The sequence below is a fragment of the Trichechus manatus genome, unplaced genomic scaffold (genome assembly GCF_000243295.1).
Source record: "Trichechus manatus latirostris isolate Lorelei unplaced genomic scaffold, TriManLat1.0 scaffold00013, whole genome shotgun sequence".
NCBI classification, from domain to species: Eukaryota; Metazoa; Chordata; class Mammalia; order Sirenia; family Trichechidae; genus Trichechus; species Trichechus manatus.
In genome coordinates, this window is record NW_004443949.1 from 24,805,724 (window position 1) to 24,831,969 (window position 26,246).

The window sequence follows — 26,246 nt, forward strand, 5'->3', positions numbered from 1 at the left end:
CATAATGCTGTGTTATTAGACTCAGCCACTCTGTTGGCACTATAAGTAAAAAATGGAAGAAGAAAATTCATGGCTTTGGATGAAGAACGTATTTCTAAAGTTATTAGTATATTGGAATGTGAGCAATTTGTAAATATAAATTAGTCCTTGTATAGAGAATGTCTTTTTTAGCTTTATCTGATGAACAAAATAGTTTGATTAAAAAAATAATAATAATGAGAAGGAAAAGCTTCATACCGCCACCCACTGCCCTCAAGTTGATTCCTACTCCATAGGATTTCTAAGGCTGTAAATCTCTACGGAACAGTCTGCCACATCTTTCTCCCGCGGAGCCCCTGGTAGGGTATGCAAAAATAATACCACTAAAAAATACAGAGAGAGGAAACAAAGCATATAAGGTATAAAATAAAGTGTTTGAGAAACTTTTCATGTGGGACAATAATTCCACATAAAAGATTATAATAGGAAATTCTGCTGACCTTGCCAAACTGTAACTGTATTATCCTCATTGTCTTGTATTAAATGACTTGTTTCTTAGGATTTATAAATTAAGAGATCTTTGACTGGACTTTAACTGTTTTAGTGTGAACAAATTGATTTTTTTGCTCTCTCACATTAAATGTAAGAAAAAATCCACCTTGCCAAATAGATGAAAGCAATTGTTATAATGCCTTAAATTCCCATGAAATTTTAAAGAAAAAAAATGTTATTTCAAATATTTTTATCTTCTACAGAAAATAACATTTAATGACTATCTGTGACTGCCAAAATCCAAATATACAAATAAAATCTATAATATTTTTACATTCCACTCCTTTACACAGTTCTGGAAAAGTTATATCTTGTTTAATATCACAGATGTCTGTAAATAATGGTTTCTAAATCTGAGTCCTAGAAATAGAATAATTCCCCTTAACTTAAACCTTTCTTTTCCGCCCTTAATTTCTCTTTGATTTTTGCTTGACAGTGACTTCTAAACTTTTGACTTTTGTTCCTTGACTTCTGTTATCTCTAGAAGAGTCTATTCAGTAATTAATGATTGTAACGAGGTACATAAAAGAGTTTTAATTTTAGGTATCAGGCTTGCATAAAATTGAGTGGCTGTTGATGGCAAAAAAAAAAATTGGGTGAATATTTTATTTTTTAATGACAATATAACTTCTCTTTGCTAATGATGTCAAGTCTATTCTTTTTAAAAGCATAAGTTCTCTTTAGATTATGTTCCTTAATAAGGTCAAGGTGCAGTTTCCCATTCCATGATAGTTCAGTTAATTGTACTGAGTTTCTGATTTAAGGAAAATACCCATTTAGAACACAGCCAAAAAATTGGAATTAAAAAAAAAAAAGTCTCTGGAAGAGCAGCCCAGTTCATGTGCCTATGAAAGAAAATCCCATAGGTCCCTAAGAACCTATCTGTCCTAGTTTTAGATGCCAGTTTTACCAAGTGTTTGTTTTGTTTTCCAACCCTTAAAGTACTTTTGAAGTAGCAAATTAGAAAAGAAATAAGTGAGTCGTGGCTAGAGGCATCTGGAAGCAGCAGAAAGTGACAGAGGAAGTCCTTCGTACTTTTGGAGGCAATTCCTCATATGGACCTGGGGCCCTGTATACACTTTCAATAGTGATATCACTTTGTAAGTTTCTTTGCCTTAAATTTATGGCCTGTGATCACTTTAGCATGTTTATTTATAGTATGAAGAGGCAATAAACTTAATTTGAATTCCATTCTGACTCATTTAACTATCTCAAAAAAAATAAATAAATAAAACAGTTGCCATCAAGTCAGTTCTGACTTATGGTGACTCCGTGCCAGCGGAAAACTGTGCTCCATGGGGTTTTCAGTGGCTGAGTTTTTGGAAACAGAGCACCAGGACCTTCTTTTGAGGTGTCTCTGGGTGGACCCAAACCTCCAACCTTTTGGTTAGCAGCTGAGTGTGTTAACTGTTTAAACCACCCAGGGACTCTCTTAGTCTGGGTCTAATAACAGCTACATATATTGAACGGTTTAGTATTTGTTCATTTGGATAAGAAATGCAAAGTCCACCCAACATTTTCTGTTTTCAGGGATCTGGTATTCAGTGGGAGTGGCAAGAATATGAATAATTAAAACCAGGTGGACTATGTGTCAAGTTCCAGGTATGCATGAGTTGATGTGAACCTGAGAGGAGAATTTTGTTAGAAATAGTGTTGAGCTAAGTCTTAGAGGAGAAATGGGCTTGACTGGGCAGAGGAGGTAGAAGACAATCCTCCAGCAGAAGGACCGACATAAGCTGTGTTATAGATTGAATTGTGACTCCCAAAAATGTGTGTCAGCTTGGCTAGGGCATGATTCCCAGTATTACGTGATTGTCCATTTTGTCATCTGATGTGATTTTCCTATGTGTTGTAGATCCTACCTCTATGATGTTAATGAGTCAGGATTAGAAGCAGTTATACTAATGAGGCAGGATTTAATCTGCTAGATTAGGATGTGTCTTAAATCAATCCTTTCTGAGATATAAAAGAGAGAAGCAAGCAGAAAGACTTGAGGACCTCATACTACCAAGAAACAAGAACCAGTAAAATAGTGTGTCCTTTGGAACCGGGGTCCCTGTACTGAGAAGCTCTTTGACAGGGGAAGATTGATGACAAGGACTTTCCCCCAGAGCTGACAAAGAGAGAGAAAGCCTTCCCCTGGAGCTGGCACCCTGAATTCAGACTTCTAGCCTCCTAGACTGTGAGAGAATAAATTTCTCTTTGTTAAAGCCATCCACTTGTGGTATTTCTTACAGCAGCACTAGATGACCCGGACAAGCCGTCACTGAAAACTGGAGAAGGACTTATTTGAGAACCTCAAGTAGTTAAGGAGCTGATGGGGAAGTGAGTTAAGCAAGGGTTAGCAAATTTTTTCTGTAAAGGGTCAAATATCAAATATTTTAAGCTGTGCGAGGCATGGGGTCTGTTGAGTCTACTCAGCTCCTCTCCTGTAGTGAGAAGACAGCCATAGATGATGCATAAATGAATGCCTGTGGCTGTATTCCAAACTCATTATTTACATAAATAAATGGGTTGGATTTGGCCTTTGGCCCTAGTTGCAGACCTCTGGTGTAGAGATTGAGTGAACCCTGGTGGCACAGTGGTTAAGCACTTAGCTGCTAGCCTAAAGATCATGATTCCAACCAACCAGCCACTCCCATGGGAGAAAGATGTGACAATCTGCTTCCATAAAGATTTACAGCCTTGGAAACCCTATGGGGCAGTTCTGCTCTGTCCCAAAGGGTCACTATGAGTTGGAATCGACTCGTTGGCCATGGGTGGGTATAGAGATTGTGTTAGCACCATGATGCTTGTCTGCTTTGAATAAGTTTGTGTTGCATTTGTTATCTTCATGGGATTGATCCCCACTATAGACAAAATGATCCTTTTAAAATGTAAATCAATTTAGGTCACACCTTTGCTCAAAGGATTCCCTTCTCAAAATAAAATCCCAAATCCATGCTGTCTCCTGAAAGGCCTTACGTGATCTGGCTTCTCTGATCTCAGCTCCTTCCATGTTTCCTGCTCCGGCTTCACTAACCTGCTTGGAGTCCTTAGTATACCCAGCACACTGCCTGCACTCAGCCCTCACTCTTCCTTCACAAGGATGTTGTTGTTAGTTGCCGACGAGTCACCCCTGACTCATGGTGACCTCACGCACAAAGGAATGAAAGGCTGCCCGGTCCTGTGCCATCCCCATAATCAGGTGGGGATCAGACCATTGTGATCCACAGGGTTTTCATTGGCTGATTTTTGGAAGTCATAGCCAGGCCTTTTCTTCCTAGTCTGTCTTGGTTTGGAAGCTCTGCTGAAACCTGTTCAGTATCATAGCAACACTCAGGCCTCCGCTGACAGACAGGTGTTGGCGGCATATGAAGTGCATTGGCCCCAGATTGAATGACTGTCTCCCTCATGGAAGAGGACGATTCTGAACTACCAGCGCCCTCTTCGCAAGGATAAAGCCGTTGCCATCAAGTTGATTCCGACTATAGAACAGAGTAGAACTGCCCCATAGGGTTTCCAAGGAGCGGCTGGTGGATTCGAACTGCCGACCTTTTGGTTGGCAGCCCTGGCTCTTAACCATTACACCATCAGGGCTCCTTCACAAGGATTTAAAAAAAAAACAAAACAACCAAACCTGTTGCTGTCGAGTCAATTTTGACTCATAGCGACCGTATAGGGTCAGATATGGTTAAAACCCTTATTTTACTCAGGTTTCAAATCAAATCTCACTTTATAGACAGGCCTTCTAAAAAGTGTACATCCTTCCAGGTCACTCTGTGGCTCCTTATCTTGCCCTATGTTTTTCTTTTTAGGAAATGCCTGCTTTAGAAAGGTGAAATCTGATATCACAGTAGTAGCTGGACTAAAATGTGCTTGGTGACCATGGGCCAAATGAAGAGATGGCAGTAACCTCAACTGAGGAATTATGAGACATGTGTACAGCAGAGAACCAATTCTAGATAATTCAAGCCAGGTTTATTTTAAAATAATTCATGGGAGTTTTGTACTTACTTTACATTTTTATTGTTCTTCATTCTCCTTTTAGTTTTGCCTATATAGAAGAGTTCTATAGCATGCCCAAATGAGAAAGTCTATTTTTAGGTAAGAAAAACTAGATTTTTAAGGTGAAATTTTAGGTCTATTTGGCCCCCTATAGGAAAAGGAAAGATTTTTTTTCCCCTTTTTTATTAGCCTCTGTATAATTTTATGTGATTCTCCACATAGAATTTAATTTTCTAGTGTGAAGAGAAGCTGTAGAGTAGGTAATTTAATTAAATTTACTTTGAATTCCTGCTTTTCCAAAACCAAGTATAAAGTCGATGTAACTCTTAAGATCCATTAAGAGTCTGATTTATAAGAGATATCCATTAACACGGTTTTAGATTTGAAGTTCAAAGGAAAATGCCAGTGAGGTTATAACTGTTTTCTTATGAAGTCCTTTATGGCAACTAAAATACTAAGAAAAGTAGCAACTAGATTACATGTAATAATGATTTATTAACTAGATAACCACCTGTTAGAGGGTAGAATACTCCAGATCCAGGAAAGGATGTATTGAACAAATATTTTATATCAAGTAAGCTGTTATATGAACTCTCTGAGGCTCCCTGACTCCTTTCTAGGGCAGATGTTAATTAAGGTGTGAGAGTACCTAGATGAAATTAAAGGTAAATAAATGCAGAACTAAGTAAACACAGGAGTGTTCTTGGTCATTCCTGGTTGAGAGCTCAGCAAACTATTTTCATTGATTCCTTCCTTCTTGTTGTTGTCAGGTGCAATCTAGTCGATTCCGACTCATAGCAACCCCAATGACGTAGTAGAACTACCTGCCCCATAGGGTTTTCTTGGCTGTAATCTTCATAGGAGCAAATTGCCAGATCTTTCTCCCGCGGAGCCAGGTGCTTAACCATGGCACCACCAGGGCTCCTTAAGTAAAACCTATGAACCCACAAGTTTTCTTGCCCCTACTTAAGGACAAAAAGAAAAAATACTTTCTGTAAGTAATGTGACAAGGGTTTTTTTTTTTTTCCACACACTGTAAAACCTTGGGGAATAGTGGCTTTTTGTGTGTGTGTGTGTACACCTAAATCATTCATGCATATACCAATATATCATATCATGAATCATGTTAGTGAACTGTTTGGGGGAAAAGTACTTCAGCAACACACCACTGAATATGAAGTAGTAATTTTTTTTTTTTTTTTCGCCTGAATTATGTGTTGATACCTATGGAAAGCTACTCTAGTGGTTTTAATGTTGTGTGTGCAAGGGCTGCTTTTTTGAGCTCCATCAGGTAGTTGAGATATAATATGCTGGACCAATTGGATTTGTTTTGTGTGTATATGTTGTTGTTTTAATTTTTTATTGCGGTAAAATATACTAAAAATATGTCATTTTAACCTTTTTAAGTGTACAGTTCCATAACATTAATTACATTCACCATGTTGTGTAACTGTTACCACTATTTCTAAAATTTTTTATCACTCCAGACAGAAACTCTGTGCCCATTAAGCAATAACTCCCATTCTTCCTTCCTCCTAGCCCCAGGTAACCTCTAATCTCCTTTCTGTCTCTATGAATCTATCTATTCTAGATATTTCATATTAAGTGGAATCATACAGTATTTGTTCTTTGGTGTCTGTCTTATTTCACTCAGCAAAACGTTTTCAAGGCTTATCCATAGTTTAGCATGTTTCAGAACTTCATTCCTTTTTATGGTTGCATGCTACTCCATTGCATATGTAGATACCACAGTTTGTTTATCCATTCATCTGCTGCTGGACACTTGCGTGTTTTTCACCCTTTGGCTATTGTTAAGAATCTTGCTATGAACATTGGTGTCTAAGTTTATTATTTAGTCCCTGTGCTCAAGTCTTGTGAGTGGAATTGTGAGTGCAATTCCTATGAGTGGGATTGCTGGGTCATATGGTATTTCTGTGTTTAACTTTTTGAGGCATGCCAGTCTGTTTTCCACATTGACTGTACCATTTTACATTCCCAGCAGCAATGCATGAGGGTTTCAGTTTCTCCACATTCTCGTCAACACTTGCATTTTCTGTTTTTTGGATAATAGCCACCCTAGTGGTTGTGAAGTAGTATTCCATTGTGATTTTGATTTGCATATCTAATGACTAACGGGAGTCCCTGAGTGGCACAAATGGTTAAGTGCTGGCTACTAACCAAAAGGTTAGTGGTTCAAACCCACCTAGGGGTGCCTCAGAAGAAAGGCCTGGTGATATGTCGCTAAAGGGTCACAACCATGAAAACCCTACAGAGTACAGTTCTATTTTGACATGCATGGAGTTGCCATGAGTAGAAATTGACTCAATGGCAACTGGTATTAATGACCATTGATGCTGAGCATCTTTCCATTTGCTTATTGGCCATTTGTGTATGTTTTTTGGAGAACACATAAACAGCCAAAAGTAAGATGATAAAAATAAAGCCAAATATTAGTAATCATAATGTTATGGTATGAGCTCTGTCCCCCCAAAATATCATAATCTCTATGCCTGTGGTTATAATCCCATTTGGAAATGGGCTGTCTATGTTATGATAATGAGATGGGATTAGTGTAGGGTATATCTTATGTCAGTCTCTCTTTTTTTTTTTTAATTATGTTTTAGGTGAGAGTTTACATCGCAAGTTAAGTTTCCATATAACAATCTTTATACAACTTGTTCCATGACATTGGTTACATTTTTCACCATATGTCAACATTCTCATTATTTCCATTCTTTTTTTTGTTTCCATTAATCTAGCTTCCTTGCCTCTCCTTAGCTTCTCATCTTTGTTTTAGGGTAAATATTGACTGTTTGGTCTCACATGGCTGATTAATTTAAGGTGGCATAGTGTTCATGGGTGATACTGTTTATTTTATAAGCCGATCTCTTATTTTGATCAAAGGTGACCACCAGGAGAGACTTCAGTTCCAAATTCAAAGGGTATCTTAGGGCAGTAGTCTCAGGAGGCTCTTCTAGTCTCCATCCCTCCAGTAAGTCTGGCTTTTTTTAAGGATTTTGAGTTTTGTTCTACATTTTTCTCCCATTCTAACCAGGACCTGCTAATTGTATCCCTCATCAGAATGGTCAATAGTGGTAGTTCTTCTGGCTCAGGCTAGAAGAGGTTGCCGGTCTCGTGAGCCATTAGCCCTGTGGACTACTTTTTTCCTTGAGTCTTTGATTTTCTTCACTCTTCCTTGCTCCAGATGGGAAGAGACCCATAGTTGTATCTTAGATGGCCACTCACAAACTTTTAAGACCCCAGATGCTACTCACCAGCCTAGAATGTAGAACATTATCTTTATGAGCTGTGTTATGCCAATTGACCTAGGTGTCCCCCAAGAGAGTCAATCTCTTTTGAGATATTAAAAGTAAGCTAGAAGCAGAGATGGAGGAAGAGAGATGCCAAGCCACATGAAGATCGCTCAGGAGCAGAAGTGCAAAGAGACAAGGACCTTTCTTCAGAGCTGACAAAGAGAGAAAGCCTTCTCCTAGAGCCGGCACCCTGAATTCAGAGTGCTAATCTCCTAAACTGTGAGAAAATGAATTTCTGTTTGTTAAAGCCACTCACTTGTGATATTTCTGTTATAGCAGCACTAGATAACTAACACACGTAATAAATGTAAATGAATGTGATAGGCAGAATTCCAAATGGTTGCCAATACTTCTTGTCTTCCCCACCCCAGGGTACATGGGCTGCATAATCCTGGAACTGTGAATTTAATGAGTTTCATCTCATGATTTGGTTATGTCATATGACATAATAGACTTTAAGAAAGGGAGATTATCTGGAAAGATCTGACCTAATCACATGAGCGTTTTAAGAGCAGAATGTTTTCTCAAGCTGGTCTTAGAAAAGGAAGGCAGAGAGATTTGCCAGGTAGCAAGAAACTGAGAGCAATCCCCAGCTGAAAGCTAGAAAGACAACAGGGACCTCAGTCCTACAACCACAAGAAATTGAATTCTGCCACTAACCCACAGGAGTTTGGAAGCAAACCTTTGCTAGTTGCACCTCCAGATGACGATGCAGCTGGCCAACACTGATTTTCTCCTTGTAAGACCTGGAGAAGCGGACCCAGTTAAAATGTGTTGAACTCTTGACCCATGAAACCTGTGAAATAATAAATTTATTTTAAGTCACTAAGTGTGTGGTTACACAGCAATAGGAAACTGATGTGACTAAACAAAAAGTCGAAAGACAGAGATTATTAGACTGGATTATAAAATTCGGTTTATATGGGATTTCTAAGCAACACAGGTCCCTGGGTGGCATAATCAATCTACACTCCTTTACTGACTGAAAGATTGGCAGCTGAAACCCACCCAGCAGTACTGTGGAGAAAGGCCTGACAATCTGCTTCTATAAAGATTATAGCCGAGAAAACCCTACGGGGCTCAGTTCTACTGTGTAACACACGGAGTCACCATGAGCAGAATCAACTCAATGGCAATGGGTTTTTTGTTGTTGTTATTTGTTATAAGCGACATAGCTAAAGTTGTTGTTGTTGGGTGCTGTTGAGTCGATTCCGACCCATAGCGACCCTGTGTACCACTGCTCAGTAAACACTGCTCAGTCCTGCGCCATGCTCACAGTTGTTGTTATGCTTGAGCCCATTGTTGCAGCTAAACTTAAACAAGGCAAAAAAAAAAAAAAAAAGTGAACATAAAGGAATAATAACAGGTTCACCATGACAATACATCTGCCTTATTTTATTTTTTTTAAATTTTTATTTATTTTTTCCCATACAAAAATTTATACATACATTGTTATGTGACTCTAATTGCTCTCCCCATACTGTGACAGCACACTCCTCCTTATATCCACCTTATTTTAAACCATTCAGATTTTAGGCCAGAAAATGTAATTAGGTTAGTGATAAATTTATTACATAATTTCTCAGGAAGCTCTAACAATTCTAAATTTGTAAACAACTGAAAAAGTAGCATAAAACGATATAAAGCAAAATTGATTTAAAGCAAAGAACTGAAAAATCTACTCACATAAAGATTTCAATGTATGTGTGAAGCAGAAAAACAAAGCTAGTAAAGATAATTATTTATGTAACACAACTAATACTGTAGATAGAATTAACATATATAGAGCTCTGCATCCAAGAGTTAGAAAGTAAGCATTCTTCTAAAGGACATATAATAACTGCAAAAACTCACCCCAAAATGTGCCATAAAGCAAGCCTCAACAAATTACAGTTTTATTATACCAACCAGAATTTCTGACCGTTGTGTTTAATTAGAAGTCAATAACATAAAAAAGAAAGAATGCCTTTTGAAATTTAACATTTTTGAAAGTAACTCCTGAGCCAGGAGAGAAATCATTATGAAAATTAAAATATGTTTAGAACCGTATGACAATGAAAATACTGTTCTTTTTTTTATATGTTTTTTTTGCCAACAGCGCCCTACCCCACGAGGTATTTTCATGAGCAGAGGGTGAGGTGGGCACCGTTAGCAAAACAAACAAACAAACAAAAAAAACACGCACATTATTTGCATAAAAATATATCTTAATTTGTTGTTGTTGTTAGCTGCTGTCAAGTCAGTTCCAACTCATAGCGACCCTGTGTACAATAGAATGAAACACTGCCCAGTCCTCTAAACTTTTTAGGATGCTACAAAACTGGTATTTATAGTTGTTGTTGATGTTAGATGCCATTGAGTCGATTGCAACTCATAATGACCCCATGTGACAGAGTAGAACTGCCCTGTAGGGTTTTCTACCTTGTAATCTTTACGGCTCATAAAGATTACAACCTAGAAACCCTGTGGGACAGTTCTCCTCTGTCGCATGGGGTCACTATGAGTTGGAATCAACTAGATAAAGCAAGGGATTTGGTTTTCGGGTAACAGTCAAAACTCTGTCAGGGGGATCACCACATTTTCTGTTAGTGATCCTATTTGTGGATAAGCATTCTAAACTCCAGACTTCTGTGGTTTATTGTCAGAATTCAGTTCTTTGTGGTTGTAGCCACTCTATAGGATTGAGTAGAACTTTACGGAAGCAGACTGCCACATCTTTCTCCCTCTGAGCAGCTGGTGGGTTCGAACCACTGACCTTTTGGTTAGTAGCTGAGCATTTAACCAGTGTGCCATCAGGGCCCCTTGTTTCATAGTGTGCCTATATTAATTGTATTCTTTTGCATATGTCAAATTTTGTAAAAATAAATCTGCTATTCAAATTTTTTTTTAATATTGAGTGGTCACTAATTTTTCTAATTTGGCAACAATTACCACATTCTCTTTATTTGACTTCTTTTGCTGATGACATATAAAATATTAAGATGGTCAGTGTTGTTGAAATAGGGTAGTAAACAACATTCAGATTGTTTTGGGCCATATTTTTATTTTATATCCCATCATCGAACACCTAACTATAATACGATATTTAGCAATGATTCCAGATATATACAGCTCTATAATGATAAAGAGTTATGATTCTTAAAATTTTTCTTCCATTATATCTAATCGAAAAGATGTTTTTATGAGGTCTAACTTAAAAGAAACTTAGCACTGAAAACATCAGAGCTAACGCTTTACTAGAGGCTAAGAAAATAATATAATTATCAAGGTGATAATCAATTGTCATGTTTCTTAGTTTCAATGACTTAAACTGGTGGCAGTTAATGCCCCTCCCCAAGGGTAGGTCATTTGCCAAGGTGGCGGGTGGTACAACAAGATAACGCCCATCTGTCCCCCAACTCCATACAAGTGCTTATACTTCGGTGTATAGTCATTGCCCCCTTTTGAAAAATAATTGTTGGGCTGATTGTAATTCAGAATAGACTGGTGTCCCTGCAGTTGCATTTTCCTAAATAATTGAGTTTCTCAGGTCTGATTTTTTTTGGAAAAAGGGTATCGTGTCATTTATTTTACATGGGAATATGATTTATAGGAAGATGGACTAACTGATTTATAATCTCTTTTAATTTACTATAGTGCATAATTGCTTAAACTTATGAACAGGCATGGAATATTTCACAAAGGAACTCCCCTCTCCCCAGCATTCTCTTTTGATAATCTGAATGATTTAACTTCCTAGAACTTCCCATTTCCTCCCATCAAAGGAAATATATCTAGTGTCCATAAAATAGTCCCAAGGTCAAATCTTCAGACACTCCATAAATACTTTATCTGAAATCACCACAGTATGAACAAAGCTCAGTAAGAAAAGTTCCGAGCTGCTACTTCGTTAATAAGTAGTCCACATCTCTGAAGGCTGCGATAGACCTCATCAGAAGTCCATATCTCTGAAGGATGAGATGGAGGACCTCATCAAAAGTCCACATCTCTGAAGGCTGCAATGGACTTCATCAGAATTCTCCCTAGTGAACTCTCCTCAACCTTGCCTTTTTAACTGCCCTGGTAGCTTTTGGTTCCCTCACTTGCTTTTTCTTCCCAAATTCCCTTGTATTCATTTGCATGTTTAATGAATTATTTGCATCAGTGCCTTTTTTGAGTGGTGCCATATGTTTACTGTTCAGATTGTAAATTCAGAGTGCACTCTTAATTTAAACACTATAGTAGGGCACTTGAATCCATCATTAATGTGACTTGTTTTTAGATATTTTGAAATGTTTTGTTAATATATATTGCTATTATTTCATAACCCTACATTTTCTCTTCTTGGAGTACAGTGTATTAAATATTTTCATATCAGATCTTTTTCTACCTGAGACACAGAACACTGTTACATTTTTGTATTTTTAAAAATACAATAGTTCAGGAATAGAGTTTTTAGAAAATCCAGAAAAATATAGGGAAAGAAACAACAAAGCAGGGCTTTAATAACTCATTTTCCCAGTGATTTAATTACAAAATACAGTTTTGGTCAGTTAGAGCCATACTATAAATGTTTATTTTAAGCTGGGCTATGTATGAGATGCTTGCAGTTTCTAAACAATAAAAAGACAATTGCACAAAAACCAAAACAAATTTTGACAATGTTTTGAGAATTGCCATCTGATTAAATTAGGCTAATGATGATATGTAAGAAGTCTGTGACCATATTTAATAAAGGTTTGTCAGCGAGCCTCTCTTCCCGATACCATACAGATGATTCTATTGGCTCATTCTGTGTTTATGCTTATTCTCCCGTTTGTTTATTTTTAGAGACAAAGTTTACTAAAGTGATTTCCCTGACTGCTTACGGAAATTCTCACTTCACAGGGGAGCAGATAAGAGCAAAACTGGTCAAACTGATCATTGATTAGATTGCTTTAGCGGACTATTATCAAAATGGCCAAGGCTAATAAAACCACTCGTTTAGATCAGTTGCGGCAGCCATTAGAATGCTCTGTGGCAAAATTATGTAATTAGTTTCAAGTTACATTTACTGTTATCAGCACACACGCACAGACGTTTGACATAATGAAGTTCCTAGGTATGCGTAAAGTCATGAAACTACATCAAAGCAGTGACCAAAGGAGATAACCAAGAGAGAAATGAGCAGATAGGAGAAAGAGAAGCAGACACCAGCAGTAGCCTTGTTTTACTCAGTTCAGACATTCCAGGTATTGGGATGGAGCAGAATGAAACAAAGTCCCCACTCTCATGGTGTTTCATTCATTTCTTGTGCCCATGAGAGTTCTGGCCCCCACAGCTGAGCCTAGTAAACTCCACTCCTGAAAGCTTGACCCTGTTTTTTAGAATGTTCCAAAAATTTGTTAGACAATACTTCATTTCAGCCCTCCATTCCTCACCGTGTTTACCACCCCCGTACCCACTTATAAAGATGTCTTATTCAAGTGGAATGTTAAAAAAATATTTTTAACCATAAATAGAACAATGAATGATCAGTCAGAATGGATTCTGGCCATGAAGAGTGAGATTCTGCACCAATCAACAGCTCATGATCCATTAATATCCAGTGGCTTCCTAGGTGTTCCCAGATTCACCTTCCCCTTTCTTCTAATCAGAATCCCTAGATGGCTCAAGCAATTAAGCACACAGCAGCAAACTGAAAGGCTAGAGGTTTGAGTCCACCCAGAAAGGCCTGGCAATCTACTTCGGAAAAATCATCCATTGAAAACTTTATGGAACACAGTTCTACTTTGAAACATGGGATCGCCATGAATCGGAGTCATTTCGATAGCAACTTTTTTTTTTTTTCCTGCTTCTAATCAGTGGAGTCGGACTCCGTTCCCTTTTCCACCTTGGACAGTGGTGGAGGTCTCCTACCAGGATCCAATCCCATTATCTCCTCACTCCCAATTCTCGAGTGAATACCATACTTTATATGCTATCCTGAGATAAGGCACTGGGGATAACCCATAAACTGTCTCTAAAAACCTGAGAATTTAGAATACTGAAAGAGATTCATGGGTTGATTTTTTTTTTTTTTCATTCCAATTTTTTTGCATTTATATGTATCATTCATATTGGAAGAGATTTGAAAACCTAAATGAGAAGCTTTGGTCACTAAATCAGTTTACACAGGGCGAAGGTGGGTGGTGCAGAGATTTATGTGTGTAGATTAAATTTTGAAATATATTTGTAGTGTGAATGGTCAGACATAAATGAAAATCCAGACTAAAAGTCACATTCACCACAAATAAGACATGTCAGAATCACTTGCCTTTATATAGGGTGCAGGACCTAAGGATGTATTCTTCTTCCACACTAAAGGAAATAGCTTACAAGGAGAATCAAAAGTTTATCTAGGAAATCTTGTTTTGACTCAAAACTTACTGTAATCATTTCCGTGAATATTTTCATAATTCCCTTTTAAAGCGGAACCCTACAAAAGTGTAGCATTTCATCATATCATATGGGGAGGAATATATATATATCTGTATATATGTGTGTATATATAAAATATATATTTAACTGATATAATTCTCTTTGGGCAGGCAGAACAATGACAGTTAGAGTCATTGTCTCATTTATTCATTCAGCAAATATTTATTGAATGGAGTCCCAGCCTGCAAGGAGCTCACAGCCTTCTAAGGGGGACAGACACATAGGCAGATAATTTTAATACAACATGATAGGTGGAAAAATTGGATGGACACAGTGTATCATGAGAATACAGAAGAGTACTAATCGGTCCATGATGAGTATCAGAGAAAGTTTTATAGCAGAGGAGATACCTGAACTGCATCTTAAAGATGCGTAGGAATTTGGAAAAAAGTTTGGGGCAGGGAAAAAGTGGTTGACAGAGAATTGTGTACAGAGGTAACAGAAAGTGTGAAAAGTTTAGAGTTTCCAGGAATCTAGGAAACTACATGCAGTTTTGGGCAGGGAGAGTGGAAGGATGGGAGAGGCGGTGTGGGACTACAGAGTGCCATGTATACCTTGTCGAAGGAGCTAGAATTTATATGCTTGATGATGGGTAGACATTCATTTTACTTCCCCTCCTCTACATTTCTTGTCTATGTTCATAATATCTTTTTTCTAACCTCCCTGTAATTATGTCGGTTAATGATAGTAGAGAAAACAGTGGCCACTCCAAGTTATTTCATACAGACAAATTTAATATTTAACTAATCAGATGCTTACAGAATCAGTGGAAGACAGACAGGAATAGAAGTCAGGGTCTGCTTCTCTCCATTTCAAGGACGCACTAGGATAGCTTTCAGAGATTGGGAAGCTGCTGCTATTGCCATTACTAATACTGACACACTGCCTCTCACCCACATTGGTAACTAGACCCTGTGATGCTGAATATTGTTGCCAGCAGCCACACTAGCAAGATGACCTCCGTCTCACTTTCATCTGCTAAATCTTACATGAGGGTATCTCAATGACAGAATCTAAGAACTTTAACATAAGAGAGTTTGTCATTCTAGCCCATGTGCTTTAGAGATTTTTAAGCAAGTAGTGGCATTGGATGGCCAGCAGCAACTAATCATATCCAGTACAACATTATATTTCATACTTGCTGATATGTTGTGGAAAATGCTGAATTTAATATTTTAAAATCCCAGTTCCCTGGAAGAATTTACCTTTGTAAAATGGTGACCAGAAAGGAAAAAAATGAAGAAAGTCAATATGGGAATGAGGAGAAGTCTGGAGATTCCAAGGGCACAGGCTAAGGTAGAAAGAAGTATATTTGAAGGACAAAAGAAGTGGCAAGGTTTAAAAGGAAGTCTTCATGGCAGCTAATTTTAGATTATTCTCAATGATCATTCCTATACATTAATTTCCTCTTTAAGCTTCTATATGTCTCTACTTTAACCTCATAAGGCCACTGAAGACAAACATTCTCCTGGCATTGTGGATCTCATAAAGCTGAATGACCATATGGACTAGAGGACAGAAATACTAGTTTAAGAACCTTTTCAGGAGCTCCAGGCTAAACACACACACACACACACACACGCACACGCACACACACGCACACGCACGCACTTCACACATTCTGGCAGTTAACCTTTAAGTACCTTAAGTACCAGAACACCTTTTCTGTACATCAGAATATATAGTAAGATATGAACTTCAGAGGAAAACATGTGAAAAGTGATGCCTACAGTTTGTAACAAGTTTCTGTTGACAACACATTTTACACTGTTGTTTTAAAAAAATCAATGAGATAATGTGTGAATAACTCAAATTATATACATAAAATATGATTGGAGCATAGTAATGAAGCATCAGGTAAATCTTTAACTTGTTGACAGTTTTATTACCTTATGGAATAGAAAGTAATGAGGGAGAACTGATGATATGCTGATTTAGTTTTGAATAAGAAGGGAAACTGCTTGGTGATTGTTATGGATTGAATTGGGTCCCCCCAAAATATATGTCAACTTAACTAGTCCATGATTCCTGGTATTGTGTGGTTGTCCTCCATTTTATGATCTGAAATAATTATCCTGTGTGTTATAAATCCTAACCTGTATGAAGTTAATGAGGCAGGATTAGAGGCAGTTGTGTTAATGAGGTAGGACACAATCTACAGGATTAGGTTGTATTTTGGGTCAGTCTCTTTTGAGATATAAAAGAAAGAAGCAAGCAGAGAGGAGAGGGACCGCCTACCACCAAGAAAGAAGAGCCGGGAGCGGAGCACATCCTTTGGACCCAGGGTCCCTGAACTGAGAAAGTCCTAGACCCAGGGGAAGAGTGATGACAAGGACCTTCCCCCAGAGCCGAAAGAGAAAGAAAGTCTCCCCCTGGAGCTGGCACCCTGAATTCAGACTTCTAGCCTCCTAGACTGTGAGAGAATAAATTTTGGTACATTAAAGCTATCCACTTGTGGTATTTCTATTATAGCAGCACTAGATTTTCCGTGTCATTAAATTGGGAGTCTTCCCTGAACTCCCCAATGAAGAATTTATGCAATTTAATGCTTGTTTTGAAACAATGAGAAAATTTGTTGGGATAATGTGATCTATAAACCTATTGCCATTGAGTCAGTTCTGACTCATAGTGAACCTATAGGACAGAGTAGAATTGCCCCACAGGGTTACAAGGAGCGGCCAGTGGATTTGAACTGCTGACCTTTTGGTTAGCAGCTGTAGCTCTTAACCATTGTGCCACCAGTGCTACAAAAATGTGATTTATAAAACTACTTATATATTACTTTTTTTAAAAAATTACTTTCACTAACAGAAAATGTAAGATCAAGTTTGAAATTCAAGCAATCAAGTTGATCTTAACATTTGACTTACTTTTAGATTTTTTTTATGTTAATTTTTTAAAAACTATTATTATGTAACTGCATATGACTTTTATCATATAGTTTCTATCAGGGCTCTCCCTAAACCTTCACTTAAACAATTGAAACTTTCTTACCTGTTACTCCTTGTCATGGTTTGAATTATGTCCCCCCAAAAATGTGTATATCAATTTGGCTGGGCCATGATTCCCAGAATTGTGTGGTTGGCCTCCATTTTGTGATTGTAATTTTATGTTAAAGAGGATTAGGGTGGGATTGTAACACCACCTTTGATCCTCCCTGATCCAGTGTAAAGGGAGTTTCCCTGGGGTGTGGCCTGCATCACCTTTTCTCTCTTAAGAGATAAAAGGGAAGGCAAGCACAAGCAGAGAGTTGGGGACCTCATACCATCAAGAAAGCAGTGCTGGGAGCAGAGCACATCCTTTGGACCAAGGTCCCTGTGCAGAGAAGCTCCTAGTCCGGGGCAGCAGCGAAGAGAAGAAGGCTGACAGAGAGAAAAAGCCTTCCCCTAGAGCTGACGCCCTGAATTTCGACTTTTAGCCTACTTTGACTGTGAGGAAATAAACTTCTCTTTGTTAAAACCATCCACTTCTGGTATTTCTGTTACAGCAGCACTAGATAACTAAGACACTCCTTAATTAATTACTCTTTAAATTTTTGTTTGAAAATTTAAAAATTTCTGTTGTCAGCCAACTTTATTCAAAGCTGTCAATATTAAATTTTCTTCAGAATCCTTCTTATGCTATTTCTTTATTTACCACTTTTATTGCATTAATAATTACTGGTGATTGGAATGCAAAAGTTGGAAACGAAGGATCGGTAGTTGGAAAATATGGTCTTGGTGAGAGAAATGATGCCGGAGATCTCATGATAGAATTTTGGAAAACCAATGACTTAGTCATTACAAATACCTTTTTTGAACAACATAAATGGCAACTGTACAAGTGTACTCACTGGATGGAATACTTAGCAATCAAATTGACTATATCTGTGGAAAGAGACCATGGAGAAGTTCAATATCATCAGTCAGAACAAAGCCAGGGGCCGAGTGTGGAATAGATCATCATCTGCTTATAGGCAAGTTCAAGTTGAAGCTGAATAATATTAATACAAGTCCACGAGAGCTGAAGTCTGTCCCACTTGAATTTAGAGACCATCTCAAGAATAGATTTGATACATTGAACACTAATGACCTGAGACCAGATGAGTTGTGGGAGGACATCAAAGACACCATAATGAAGCAAGGAAAAAGTCATTAAAAAAACAGGAAAGACCAAAACAGATGTCAGAAGAGACCGTGAAACTTGCTCTGTAACGTAGAGTAGCTAGAGCAAATGGGAGAAATGATCACGTAAAAGAGCTGAACGGAAGATTTCAAAGAGCAGCTTGAGAAGACAAAGTCTTATACTGAAATGTGCAAAGACCTGGAGTTAGAAAATCAAAAGAGAAGAGCATGCTTGACATTTCTCAAGTTGGAAGAACTGAATAAAAAAATCCAAGCCTCGTATTGCGATATTGAAGGATTATATGGGCAAAATATTGAATGATGCAGGAAGCGTCAAAAGAAGATGGAAGGAATACACGAGTCACTTTACCAAAAAGAATTGGTCAATGTTCAGCTATTTCAGGAGGTGTATAATCAAGAACTGATGGTATTGAAGGAAGAAATCCAAGCTGCTCTGAAGGCATTTGTGAAAATCAAGACTCCAGGAATTGACAGGATACTGACTGAGGTGTTTCAACAAATGAATGCAAGACTGGAAGTGCTCACTTGTCTATGCCAAGAAATTAGGAAGACAGCTTTCTGCCCAACCAACTGGAAAAGATCCATATTTGTGCCCATTCCAAAGAAAGGTGATCCAACAGAATGTGGAATTTATTGGACAATATCATTACTATCACGCGCAAGTCAAATTTTACTGAAGATCATTCAAAAGCGGCTGCAGCAGTGCATTGACAGGGAACATCTAGAAATTCAAACTGGATTTAGAAGAGGACGTGGAATAAGGGATACCATTGCTGATGTCAGGTTGATGTTGTCTAAAAAGCAGAGAATACCAGAAAGATGTTTACCTATGTTTTATTGACTATGCAAAGGCATTTGACTGTGTGGATGATAACAAATTACAGATAACATTTTGAATGGAAATTCCAGAACACTTAATTATTCTCATGGAGAACCTATACATAGCCCAAGAGGCATTCATTGGAACAGAACAAGGGGATACTGAGTAGTTTAAAATGAGATAAGGTGTGCGTCAGGTTTGTATCCTTTCACCGTACTTATTCAACCTGTATGCAGAGTGAATAATCCAAAAAGCCAGACTATATGAAGAAGAATACGACATCAGGATTGGAGGAAGACTCATTAACAACCTGTGATGTGCAGATGACACAATCTTGCTTGCTGAAAGTGAAGAGGACTTGAAGCACTTACTGATGAAGATCAAAGACTACAGCCTTCTGTATGGATTACAACTCAACATAAAACAAAAATTCTCACAACTGGGCCGATTAGCAACATCATATTAAACTGTGAAAATATTGAAGTTGTCAAGGATTTCATTTTACCTGGATCCACAATCAATGACCATGGAAGTGACAGTCAGCAAATCAAATGATATCTCGCATTGGACGAATCTGCTGCAAAAGACCTCTTTAAAGTGTTAAAAAGCAAAGATGTCACTTCGAGGACTAAGGTGCATTTACCTAAGCCATGGTATTTTCCATTGCCTCACATGCATTCGAAAGCTGGACAATGAATAAGGAAGACTGAATAAAAATTGATGCCTTTGTATATGATGTTGATGAAGAGTATTGAATATATCATGGACTGCCAGAAGAACGAACAAATCTGTCTTGGAAGAAGTACAGCCAGAATGCTCCTTAGAAGCAAAGATGGGGAGACTTCGTGTCACGTACTTTGGACACGTTACCAGGAGGGACCAGTCCCTAGAGAAAGACATCATGCTTGGTAAAGTAGAAGGTCTAGAAGGTCAGCCAAAAAGAGGAAGACTCTCAAGGAGATGGATTGACACAGTGGCTGCAACAGTGGCCTCAAGCATAACAACGATTGTGAGGATGGTGCAGGACTGGGCAGTGCTTTGTTCTATTGTACAGTGTTACTATGAGTCAGAATTGACTCGATGACCCCAACAGCAACAACAAATTGCTTACATATTCCCTCTTTCTTCTGTGATCTTCTCATATCCTGTGTTCCTGAATGAAGAACTCTGTATTGATTGTTGTTCTCGAACAGAATTCTCAGCAAATTCTGCCTTTGCAGTGAGACTAACTTCTGAACTCCCTGGTAATTTAAAACCGTTCTGACTGGATATATTTTATTTATAGTCAATAATGCTTTCTTCATTCATAAAAATAATATGTGTCAGTGAATAGTATAAACCCTTTTCTATTATTAATATACATCTAAATGTTATCCTTTTTTATATTAAGGACTTTTTAAAATCTGGTATAATTTATATGTTCTTATGAGAAGATATGGCTGTAGGTCAGTGTTTTGGTCCTCAAAGAACCCAGCCCATTTCCTTTCATAGTGCTTACGTTCTTTCTTATCTGCTGACCAGGAAAGGCCTTGAAGATTTTAATAGCTTATTAAAACTAAAAGTTAGTTAATGATTAATTCAGTAAAGTACGGGTATGAAAGATTAAAACATAATTGAAAAACAAGAGGAAAATGATAATACCATCTGTATATCATTATTATGTAAATTAAACTATATTATCTTTGGAAATTAAAGAAAAAATATTTATGCTTGAATTAGTATTTATGAAATTGTCCAGGGCCATCTTTTGTAAAATAAGAGAAAAAAAACAAACAAAACTAGTTGCACACAAGTCGATTTTTGCTCGTGGCAACCTCATGTGTGTCAGAGTAAAACTATACTCCAGAGGGTTTTCAAGGCTGTGACCTTTTTGAAGCAGATTACCAGGCCTGTCTTCTGAAGCACCTCTGTGTTGGTTTGAACCACCAAGCTTTCAGTTGGTACTTGTGTAAATTATCTAGTGCTGGTATAACAGAACTATGACAAGTGAATGGCTGTAACAAACAAATTTATTTTCTCACAGTTTAGGAGGCTAGAAGTCCCTATTTAGGGTGCTGGCTCTAGGGGAAGGCCTTTTCTCTCTGTTGGCTCTGAAGGAAGGTCCTTGTTTCTTCAGAGCTTCTGCTCCTGGGCAGTCTTCATGTGGCTTAGCATCTCTTTCCCCATCTGTGGATACTTGCTTGCTTGTTTAATCTCTTTTATATCTCAAAAGAGATTGACTCAAGATACACTGTACACTAATCCTGCCTCATTAACATAACAGCCCCTTCCCAAATGGGATTATAACCACAGGCAAAGAGGTTAGGATTTACAACACATATTTTAGGGGGATATAATTCAATCCTTAAAAGTAGTTGAGCGTCTGTTTGCCTCACCTAGGGACTCCAAAGCAATAGAAGGATTTCTAATTCCCCAATTATTTTATCCTTTAATGCTGTGATATGTAGTACACTATTAATGAAAAACTAGATTTATATTTATGATGTAATTCTTTTTAATCCAGTTTAACCATCTATTTTATGTAATTCTGAAATCCTTAAAACTGAAAAATTTAAGTTTTTAAAAAACTCATTTAGATTTAAACCTGGACTGAATTTCATGTTAATACTTATTTTATTTATTCTATTCAGTGCAAATAATCATTCGTTTTAGCAGAAATATCTATGTGTCTGAGTGTGTACTGCAGTTCTGTCCCAAACCTTCCTAACAAAAAAAGAACCAGTTGCTTAAAAAAAAACAATTGACCTAGTGGCGCCTAGGAAACTACCTCACAGTGGGAGAGTGCGGCTGGCAAACAAACGTAGAAGGCTCAGATGATTTGCGTAAAATATGCTGATTTATTGAATAATCAAATGTCATGTCATGTATGGAAGTTAAGTTGATTACAAACATCAGATGTAATACTCTCTCTAGTCTTCGCACTAGAGTAAAATAAAATAATAACTGCAGAGAGAAAAGACAACCATGATAAACTTTAATTGGCTACTTACTCTGTGCCAGGAACCGTGCTCAGTATTTTATGTGCATTAAATAATTTAACCTTCGGAACATCCTTCAGAGGTAGCACCATTTCACAAGTGAGTAATTGAGGTTTAAAAGATAAGAACTTGCTTATGGTCAGAGAGCTGGGACAGAGCCAGGGCATAAACCCACGTCTGCCTGACTTCACAGTCCAGGCCCTTAACACCTCTGCTATACTCTTGTAGCGTCATTTTTAAGTAGTCATATAAGACTTTTAATAAATCATCACTTCTTGATTATCTTCGTGTGGGTTATCTACGGGAAAAATGCTAATAGCAAATCAGCTTCCTTTTGTCATCCAGCATGTATCTGGGATCCTCCTCCCAGCTGTCAGTGGGTTTGTGCTCAAGAAATACGAATGAATTTTAATATGAACCTGGGGAGGGGATGTTATTATGGTGATAAATCTGCTGGAATCATGTAATGAATTTAAAACCTGACATAAATGATTTTGGATTACCTGTCATTTGGGATTACTTATACTATGATCCCTTCTATGACTGTAGATAACTGAACTCCGGCTAGTTTAATGCAACTGAAAGTATTGATGCTAAAAAGAAAATAAACCATGTAAATGTGATTTTGCTTGTTTATTTAATAACTAGTTTGCGCTTTCAACACAGGAATCATTTAGAGCCAAAAAGACAGAGTAAGTTTATCTCATGAGAACAAAACTTCTGTAATTTGGATCAAAGATGTAATTGATGTGTCTGACTTTTCTTATTTATTCAGTAATAAATAAGTAAATAATATACAGTTATGTTGTTTCTTCTTAGAGGTGTTATAAGGAAAAGTAATGAAGGGAAAGTAACTCTTCTAATGTATGTTTATAAAATCTGTGATGTTTTACTTAACCTTTTTGACCATTTCTTCTTTATTAAACAGTATAACCCATTGCTGTTGAGTCGATTCCGACTCATAGTGACCCTATAGTACAGAATAGAACAGCCCCATAGGGTTTCCCAGCCTGTAATCTTTAGGGAAGCCAACAGCCATGTCTTTCTCCCACAGAGCAACTGATGAGTTCTAACTGCCAACACTTTGGTTAGCAGTCAAGTGCTTGACCACTGTGCCACTAGAGTTCCTATTAAATAGTATAAAACCAAACCAAATCCATTGTTGTTGAGTTGATTCCAACTCATAGTGAAACAATTGTACAAAGTAGAACGGCCCCATAGGATTTCCAGGGAGCAGCTGGGGGATTCGAATTGCTGACCTTTTGGTTAGCAACTGAGCTCTTGGTCTTCTGTAAATTTTAGGAAATAGAATGTTCTCTAGGAGTGATTTCAATCTTTCCTGATCCATTGTAGGCATTCCTGATAGAATGTAATATAGAATTCCGCATTGCATTGTGGGTCAGGCCGCAGGTTTTGTTGTCAGAGTGCGCTAAAGTGTCTTAACATCGCCCCTTACCACCTGTAGAAACATGGCACATTTTCTAACCTCTCCAAATCTCAGTTTTCTGTCTGTAAAATGGGATTAATGATAGTTTCCTTTTGAGATGTTGAAGGAGCCCTGGTGGTGCGGTGCTTAAAGCGCTTGCTGCTAACCGAAAGGTGGGCGACTCAAACCCACCACCTGCTCCAGCGGAGAAGGATGTGGCAATCTGCTTCCATGAAGATTACAGCCTTGGAAACCCTATGGGGCAGTTCTACTCTGTCCTGTAGGGTCGCTATGAGTCAGCAACGACTCAACAGCAGTGGGTATTGAGATGTTGTGAAGAGTACCTCTGTAATGCATGTACATAATGCCATTAAGTGTTAGATACACATGTCTTTACACATTCATGTGTGGAGAAATGTCACCTCTCTCTGCTTAAGGTGTGTGTGTGTAGGGAGAGAAGAGCATTGTGCTAAACCCATTGTTAAGTTGATTCCGACTCATAGCAACCCTAAAGGACAGGGTAGAACTGCCCCATAGGCTTTCCAAAGATGTGATCTTTATGGAAGCTGACTGCCACATCTTTCTCCAAGGGAGTGGCTGGTGGGTTCAAACTGCCTACCTTTTGCTTAGCAGCCAAACGCTTAACCACTGTTCCACTAGGGCTCCTAGAAGTGTGCTAGATTCTTAAAAACATGATTACTTGTTCTGAAGTAGTTTAAAGAAGCCTTGGTTGTGCAGTGGTTAAGTGTTTGGCTGCTAACTAAATGGTCTGAGGTTCAAACCCACCAGCCTCTCCATGGGAGAAAAGATCTGGCGATCTGCTCCCATAAATTGGATTACAGCCTAGGAAACTTTATGGGGCAGTGGTGAGTCAGAATTGACTCAATGGCACACAAGGACAATGCAACAACAGCAAGGTAGTTTAAGACTCTTGAGACTTACTGTCCAACAGCATTCCTGAAAGAGTGTACCATTTACACACCTAACCAGCAGCATAATAGGGTCAATTTTGCTTCATCCTTGTTAACATTCCTATTTTACAAAATCCTTATTTCTCATAAATAAATGTCTTAGCTAAAACGAGGAGTGGTGAAGAAGGCTGAGCCGTGTCTTCCCCTTCATTGTAAATCACATCTGATTATCATGAGTCTTGTCTGGCTGGCAAGTCTTCCTTTTCTGTGACATTACTTGCCTTCCTTGTTCTTTCTGCCTTCCTGTTCCTGAGGCACTAGCTTGCTCCTTCTTTTGCGGGCGTGACTGTCTTGATGGGTGTAAGCAACATGGGCTGGATTTGTGCTGCCCATTCTTCTCTTTTGTAAAGACATTACTTATGAGGCCTGGTGGTATAGTGGTTAAGAGCTCAGCTGCTAACCAAAAGGTGGGCAGTTCAAATCCACCAGCCAATCCTTGAAAACCCTATGGGACAGTTCTGCTCTACCCTAGTTGGAATTGACTTGATGGCAACGGATTTGGTTTGGGATGTGTGCCCTATGGTGATTGTAGGGAAAAGGGGACCATTAAAAAAGTATAGAATGTTTCACTCTCTGGGATCTTCCACAAAGATCTGCATGAAGCTATCGTGCTTTTACAAGAAGCCAACAGCCAAGGCTGTGTTGGTTTGCATGAGAACATTTTACTAATCCTGTAGTGAGATGGAATTAAATCCACAGCTCATGAAAAAGTTCTGGGACTTTTTAAAACTCTTGCTTTTCTACTGTGGCACTTTCCCATTGCAGCTGCCTCTGATTCTAGAGAGAGGTGTGAAAAGATGGATTTCCCTTCCCCTTTACCATTAATCATATTTTGGCCGGGTTGTTTGTCTTCCTTATAAAGGCATTTTCTATGAGAAGAGAAGCCTATATAGGCTTTTCTCAACTATTTGCTTGCTTTAATTGCCCAACCAGTAAGACTCCCATTTGCAAGTACACATTTTTTTACATAAAAAGATGACATTATTGCATTGTATGTTTGTAATGTGTTAAGGTTTCCACATAATATTGTTTGACTCCCTCCACCACCTGGGAAGTCAGGTTTACTTTTCTCTGAGTTTGATGTATTTCACTGCTATGATATATGATTATTTAAAAAAAAAAAAACTATTTATGGTGAATATTACATAAAACAAAAGCAGGGTCCATCTAGTAGCAGAGGAAATTAATCTATTTGAGAATGCTAAACATGGTAACCAGCAGAGAACATTTGCCTCAAGCACTAGGGTGAGATTAAAACCTAGGATGAAGATTCAAAAGAACCTTTTCTTCCTAAATGTCTAAAAGACGTGTTTTCTTCTCGTATATGGTGAAGCTTTAATATATTATGCCATCCACTGAATAATAATAATAGTATTAACTTAAAACCAAAAGAACAACAACAGAAATTCCAGTTCTAATCATGAGATAAAAAAGATAAGCCTATTACCTTTGGTTAACCTCTTTTTTTTTTTTTTAGCTTACAATGTTGTGATGGTAATTTTTGATTAATTTTACAAAGAAAGGTAGTTAAAAAAATAGACCAAATTGGATTTCACCACAGCATTGGTATTGGACTCTATTTTTATTAAGACATCTTTGTGTGCTTTGTGACATTCAATTAAAAATTCTTTCCTTGAAAGGAATTATAAGCATATAG

The 26,246-nt window shown here is 37.9% G+C and overlaps 1 protein-coding gene across 7 annotated transcripts in view; it reads left to right on the forward strand.

The window, feature by feature from the left end:
- KLF12 (KLF transcription factor 12) overlaps window positions 1-26,246 on the forward strand; it is a 527,148-nt gene that overhangs the window by 301,529 nt on the left and 199,373 nt on the right. The gene's annotated exons all lie outside the window — the stretch shown is intronic.